Source organism: Triticum urartu, chromosome 6, assembly GCF_003073215.2.
Source record: "Triticum urartu cultivar G1812 chromosome 6, Tu2.1, whole genome shotgun sequence".
Taxonomy (NCBI): Eukaryota; Viridiplantae; Streptophyta; class Magnoliopsida; order Poales; family Poaceae; genus Triticum; species Triticum urartu.
The window spans coordinates 36,697,867-36,703,332 of NC_053027.1; positions in this window are offsets into that span (position 1 = coordinate 36,697,867).

Sequence of the window (5,466 nt, forward strand, 5' to 3'; positions counted from 1 at the left end):
GATGGATCATTTGGACTCACTTGATTTTGAATCACTTGAGACATGCAAATCATACCACATGGGCAAGATGACTGGAAAGCCTCGTTTTCAGTAAGATGGAACAAGAAAGCAACTTGTTGGAAGTAATACATCTTGATGTGCGCAGTCCAATGAGTGCTGAGGCATGTAGTGGATATCGTTATGTTCTTACTTCACAGATGATTTGAGTAGATACTGAGTATATTTACTTGATGAAACATAAGTCTGAATTATTGAAAGGTTCAAGTAATTTCAGAGTGAAGTTGAACATCGTCGTAACAAGAGGATAAAATGTCTATGATATGATCATAGAGATGAATATCTGAATTATGAGTTTGGCACAGAATTAAGACATTGTGGAAATTGTTTCACAACTAATACAGCCTGGAACACCATAGTGTGATGGTGTGTCCGAACATCATAACTGCACCCTATTGGATATGATGCATACCATGATGTCTCTTATCGAATTACCACGATAGTTTATGGGTTAGGCATTAGAGACAACCACATTCACTTTAAATAGGACACCACGTAATTCCGATGAGATGACACCGTATGAACTATGGTTTAGAGAAACCTAAGCTGTCATTTCTTAAAAGTTTGGGGCTGCAACGCTTATGTGAAAAAGTTTCAGGCTGATAAGCTCGAACCCAAAGCGGATAAATGCATCTTCATAGGACACCCAAAACAGTTGGGTATACCTCCTATCTCAGATCCGAAAGCAATAGGGATTGTTTCTGAAATCGGGTCCTTTCTCGAGAAAAAGGTTTCTCTCGAAAGAATTGAGTGGGAGGATGGTGGAGAATTGATGAGGTTATTGAACCGTCACTTCAACTAGTGTGTAGCAGGGCACAGGGAGTTGTTCCTGTGGCACCTACACCAATTGAAGTGGAAGCTTATGACAGTGATCATGAAACTTCGGATCAAGTCACTACCAAACCTCGTAGGATGACAAGGATGCGTACTACTTCAGAGTGGTACGTAATCCTGTCTTGGAAGTCATGTTGCTAAACAACAATGAACCTATGAGCTATGGAGAAGCGATGGTGGGCCCGGATTCCAAAAAAAATGGCTCGAGGCCATAAAATCCGAGAGAGGATCCATGTATGAAAACAAAGTGTAGACTTTGGAAGAACTACTTGATAGTCGTAAGGCTGTTGGGTGCAGATGGATTTTGAAAGGAATACAGACAATGATGGTAAGTGTCACCATTGAGAAAGCTCGACTTGTCGTTAAGATGTTTCCCGTCAAGTTCAAGGAGTTGACTACGATGATACTTTCTCACACGTAGCCATGCTAAAAGTCTGTTGGAATTATGTTAGCAGTTACTGCATTATTTATGAAATCATGCAGATAGGATGTCAAAACATTGTTTCCTCAACGATTTTCTTAAGGAAAGGTTGTATTAGATACAACCAGAAGGTTTTGTCAATCCTGGAAAAATGCTAACAAGTATGCAAAGCTCCAGCAATCCTTCTAAGGACTGGAGTAAGCATCTCGGAGTTGGAATGTACGCTTTGATGAGATGATCAAAGATTTTGGGTTTATACATAGTTTATGAGAAACTTGTATTTCCAAAGAAGTGAGTGGGAGCACTATAAAATTTCTGATGAGTATATGTTGTTGACATATTGTTGATCGAAAATGATGTAGAATTTCTGGAAAGCATATAGGGTTATTTGAAAAGTGTTTTTCAATGGAAAACCTGGATTAAGCCACTTGAACATTGAGCATCAAGATCTATAAGGATAGATCAAAACGCTTAATGGTACTTTCAAATGAGCACATACCTTGACATGATCTTGAAGGTGTTCAAGATGGATCAGTCAAAGAAGGAGTTCTTGCCTGAGTTGTAAGGTATGAAGTTAAGACTTAAAGCTCGACCACGGCAGAATAGAGAGAAAGGATGAAGGTCGTCCCCTATGCTTAGACATAGGCTCCATAGTATGCTATGCTGTGTACCGCACCTGATGTGTGCCTTGCCACATGTCTGGCAAGAGGGTACAAAGGTGATCAAGGAGTGGATCACTAGACAGCGGTCAAAATTGTCCTTGGAGAAAATAAGGACATGTTTCTCAATTATGGAGGTGATAAAGAGTTCGGCGTAAAGGGTTACGTCGATGCAAGCCTTATCACCTATCCGAATGACTCTGAATAGCAAACCGGATACGTATAGTGGAGCAACCATTTGGAATAGCTCCAAGTGGAACGTGGTAGCAGCATCTACGACATGACATAAAGTTTTGCGAAATACATAGGGGTCTGAATGTTGCAGACCCGTTGACTACAACCTCTCTCACAAGCATAACATGATCAAACCCAGAACTCATTGAGTGTTAATCACATAGTGATGTGAACTAGATTATTGACTCTAGTAAACTCTTTGGATGCTAGTCACATGGCGATGTGACCTGTGATCACATGGCAATGTGAACTAGATTATTGACTCTAGTGCAAGTGGGAGACTGTTGGAAATATGCCCTAGAGGCAATAATAAATTGATTATTACTATATTTCCTTGTTCATGATAATCGTTTATTATCCATGCTAGAATTGTATTGATAGGAAACTCAGATACATGTGTGGATACATAGACAACACCATGTCCCTAGTAAGCCTCTAGTTGACTAGCTCGTTGATCAATAGATGGTTACGGTTTCTTGACCATGGACATTGGATGTCGTTGATAACGGGATCACATCATTAGGAGAATGATGTGATGGACAAGACCCAATCCTAAGCCTAGCACAAAGATCGTGTAGTTCGTATGCTAAAGCTTTTCTAATGTCAAGTATCATTTCCTTAGACCATGAGATTGTGCAACTCCCGGATACCGTAGGAATACTTTGGGTGTGCCAAACGTCACAACGTAACTGGGTGGCTATAAAGGTACACTACAGGTATCTCTGAAAGTGTCTGTTGGGTTGGCACGAATCGAGACTGGGATTTGTCACTCCGTGTAAATGGAGAGGTTGTCAGGACCCCGATTCCAAGCCACATCGATCTAGCTGGTAACACCTCATATCACTTTGCGACCTCACGCACGGTATCCCACGGGGTGTTGCCTTATCATGGCCCGGGACCGTTTGCGCCTTTTGGCTCACGTATATGATAGTGTCGCTAGCATCCATATGACAGAGAACCCGGGCCGACATGGCTAGTCGTGAACCCAAAGCGGCACAGACCTATGGAGACAGGCATACATGAATCACATCGAGCATGTCGGTCATCAGCGAGTGATTCCGGGCTGTAGCACTGGGCTAACAGGACTCCGGGGAACCCGGGTTGTAGCAGGCTAGGCAGGACTCCGGAAATCACCGCATGACATTTCCCCGAAGGGACAGACGTAGGAACGGAGTGAATCACATGCCGGCCAGTCAAGTGTCCTGAGTAGTAGTGCTGGGCTAGCAGGACTCCGGTGAACCGGGCTGTAGCGGACTACTATGGCTCGAGGAACACTAGACTACATTTCCCCATAAGAAAGGCTATCAAGGATAAACAACTAGATTTTCGGATCCCACTCATACGAAGCATTTCAATCATACACACAATATGCCCGATATGAGTACATACAACATGGCATCACAACAAAACTCTACAACTCAAGTACTTTATTTAAAGGCTCTAGAGAGCCATACATAACATGTTCATACAGACAGGGGTCACATGACCCAACACTCAAGTCATACAATCATACAAGCACATGCGGAAGCAACCGGTCTGAGTACAGACACTAGAAAGAAAGAAGGCTTCTCGAAGCCTGTCTATCTACATAGGGCCCTCCATGGCCAGGATCACCACCTGGGTGGCTAGTCACTCGTTGACATCAAGGTCTACATAAAACCCATCGGAGGGGGCAGTGTTGTCGTCTGAAAACAATAAATAAGCAAACATGAGTACAAGGTACTCAGCAACTCTTACATCAGAACTTACTATACATGCTCATTCTCAAGAAGGTGGTGGGGTTATTGCAGCAAGCCAGCTTTGACTCTTGGCTAAGCTATCCTACGAAACTTCTTTAGTAAAATAGTTTTCGCACACGAGTCCACTACTCACCAACACAATACTCCACCGGGGATCCTCCCTCGTCATCCTACGAGAGGGCCATTCTCGGTACTCACACTTATCTTGAGTCTTTTAGTAGTATCCATTAACTTATCTATGAACTGTATAGGCAACCAAGTAGTCCTTTACCGCGGACGCAGCTATTCGAATAGTTTATATACCCTGCAGGGGTGTACTTCTTCATACACGCTTTCACCACTTACCGCCGTTTACACGACATGTACTCGGCAACCTTCAAGCGGAAGCCCAGCGAGGGTGTCGGCCACGGCCTACCTAAACACTTAAGTCTCTAGTCTAGGTTTATCGCCTATCCAGGTTCCATCCGCAGGGAGTCCGGCCGAGGTTTCCACATACGGCCCCGAACGATGTGAACAGGGTCCCGAGACGCCAAACGGGCGCCCGGCATACCCGGCCACGGTGTATCTACCGCAACATAGCCCACCCCTAGGGTCAGCGCTACACACGGCCGCCAACACATAACCTACAAACACCAGAAACTATTTGCAACTCCTGGACAGAGTACTAGGGTGATTAAGAAGCCGAGAGGGTCCATTGCTTTCAGGCCCAATGTACGGTAGTAACTGCATCTTAAATCACACATACAGATCTCAGTTATTATGGACGGCCTCAATGAAACAACCCACCATGTACTCCTACATGGCCTCTCATCGATACCTTTACCAAAACATGTTCAACACATTCCTCATATTACCGACATAATCATATCACTCTAGCCCATCACCCAGATGAACCAGACCTGACGCAACTCTAAGCATAGCAGGCATAGCAAGGTAGGAATCACATACATGGCTCAATCAACTCCTACACATGCTAGTGGGTTTCATTTAGTTACTGTGGCAATGACAGGTCATGCAGAGGATAAGGGTTCAACTACCGTAGCACACAGCAGTTTGAATCGCGTTGTCTTAATGCAGTAAACAAAAGCAGAAGCGAGAACATGGGTTTGTATCGGAATGATCAATGGTTGCTTGCCTGATGGAGTGGTAGTGGGATACTGCCCTTCAGTTGGATACTCGTGAATATCCTTGGAGGCAGAACCTACTATGAAGAACACATCGGAACACAATCAACACATGACGATATGCAACAATATGATGCATGCTATGACATGGCAATATGAATGTGTCTTGGCCTAATGCAAGCTATAACAGAAAGGAATGAACTCATTTGAATCAAAGATTCAAATATTGGCTCATTAAACATGGCCTTAATAGTGCATTTCCTTATTATGCTTAAATAGTAAGGTAAACTTGTTTTTTCATGCATGAAACCATTACAGATGGATAGATTGAATTTTTCTGATAATTTTTCATATATAAATTATTTCATTTGGAGTTACGGTTGAATTTCTATGATTTT